The 2500-nt window shown below is 44.6% G+C and overlaps 1 protein-coding gene across 1 annotated transcript in view; it reads right to left on the bottom strand.

The window, feature by feature from the left end:
* LOC121685834 (serologically defined colon cancer antigen 8 homolog) overlaps window positions 1–2500 on the bottom strand; it is a 30704-nt gene that overhangs the window by 21441 nt on the left and 6763 nt on the right. The window lies entirely within an intron of this gene.

Here is a 2500-nt window from a genome sequence, read left to right as displayed (position 1 = left end):
AGCCTTCCCTGCCACAGACAGCACGACGCAACCGCCTGGCCAACACTCCAACGTATCTCTCAGATTTGAAACTGGCCCTGTTCCTGTGGCTCTCACCCCAACCACGAGAGAGAGAGAGAGAGAGAGAGAGAGAGAGAGAGAGAGAGAGAGATGGAGAGAAAGAGAGAGAGATGGAGAGAAAGAGATGGAGAGAAATGGAGAGAGAGATGGAGAGAAAGAAAGACAGCGAGAAATGGAGAGAGAGAGAGATGGAGAGAAATAGAGAGAGATGGAGAGAACGAGAGAGAGACGGTGAGAAATGGAGACAGTGAGAAATGGAGAGAGAGAGATGGAGAGAAAGAGAGAAAGACAGCGAGAAATAGAGAGAGGGAGATGGAGAGAAAGACAGAGAGAAATGGAGAGAGAGAGAGAGAGATAGAGAGAGAGAGGATTGTGAAAAACATCCAAATACACCCAGCGAAAAATAAATAAATTAGGCTAAGGAGCGAAACGCTGTGTGCTGAAACCCCTGTGTTGCTTGGCTCCTGCGTCCGAATGTAAAAATAAATCAAGCTGATTTTCCAAATGTTGCCTGCGCGCCACACGGACGGACACACACACACACACACACCCGCTCTTCACGCCACAGATTGCCCAGTTTTTTTTTCTTTTTTCCCTCTTCTCTTCTTTTCTCTCTTCTGCAGCACACACTGGAGGTGGCTGTTTGGGCAGCACACACTGGAGGTGGCTGTTTGGGCAGCACACACTGGAGGTGGCTGTTTGGGCAGCACACACTGGAGGTGGCTGTTTATACATTCGGATGTTCACGGAGAAAAAGAAGAAGAAGAAATATAAATATATAAACACACACACTTGCAAGCAAACACACACACCTGAGTCTGACTGAGTGGGTCATCCTTTCCATCTAAACAAATATCAGATCCCTGTCTACTTATACCAGCGGAACGTTTGGCTGGTCAGTATATCACCAATACAGAGCTGTACAGACACACACACACACACACACACACACCAATACAGAGCTGTACACACAGACCTGAGCTCTAGCTACCGTTAATCATTACAGTACAGAAGAATGAGTATTCTTCCAAATACATTAGTCTACTTTCATGCTGATCAGCAGACCGATAGATGATAATTAATGATTAGCAAATAGCGTTAATTTATATAATAATTAATGATTAGCAAATAGCGTTAATTTATATAATAATTAATAGGTAATGCTAATAGTAATCTTACATTACAGAACTGTGCTTTTAAGAGGTAGCCTAAATGAGATCATGAATGGTGACATCTCGGTGGAAAATAAAAAATAAAAACGTTTAATAAAAAAGAAAAATCAAGTAATTAAAACAAACTAAAAAAACTAAACTTGAAGTAATTAAAACAACCAATTAAAACAAACTAAAAAGTAAACATGAAAAGAAAAAAATCTTGATTTGATATTTTGTATTTTTCTATGCTTACAGCCATCCACATATTAACATAGCGGTATATTCGATGTTTATTATTTGACCTGAATGCCATAGAAGTTAGAGTTGCAGTGGTGGCTGCTCAATTCCCCATATTTTCACCCAGGCACTAACCTACACACACACACACACACACACACACACACACACACACGCACGCACACACACACACACACACACACACACACACACACACACACACACACCACACACACACACACACACACACACACCTGGTGTGAGAGACAGGGAGAGCGAAAAAGAAGAAAGTGAAAGAGAGAAAGTGAAAGAGAGAAAGTGAAAGAGAGAAAGTGAAAGAGAGAAAGTGAAAGAGAGAACTCTTCACACTAAACACCAGGCAGCTGTGAGTCCCTGAAAACTTTCTCTCTCTCCCTCTCTCTCTCCCTCCCTCTCTCCCTCCCTCCCTCCCTCTGCCTGGCTGTGTGGTCGTGGGTGTTGAACAATATGTGGAGTGTTATAGTCGTGGAGCAGAAGGATGTTGGCTTCCCCATGGAGGCCCCCTCTCGGACGCTCGTTACCACGGAGACACCCACGCCCGCTCGCCCACACAACCCTCTCTCTACCGGGCAGCACGCCAGAGGCCCAGTCCCTCAGCACACACCCCTCGCAGCGCACACACACACACACACACACACACACACACACACACACACACACAAACACACACACATGTGCACGCACAGACAAACACACACACACATGTGCACGCACAGACAAACACACACACACACATGTACACGCACAAACACGTACACACACATACACACACACACTTTGTTCACACAAGCATGCATGTAAATATGAACACACACACACACACACACACAAACACGTGCACGCACAGACAAACACACACACACACACACACACACACGGATGGATGCACACACACACACACACACACATGTACACGCACAAATATGTACACACACACATACACACACACACACTTTGTTCACACAAGCATGCATGTATATATGAACACACACACAGACACACACACAGAT

The sequence above is a fragment of the Alosa sapidissima genome, chromosome 16 (assembly GCF_018492685.1).
Source record: "Alosa sapidissima isolate fAloSap1 chromosome 16, fAloSap1.pri, whole genome shotgun sequence".
Taxonomy (NCBI): Eukaryota; Metazoa; Chordata; class Actinopteri; order Clupeiformes; family Clupeidae; genus Alosa; species Alosa sapidissima.
This window is presented reverse-complemented; position numbering and strand designations above follow the sequence as displayed.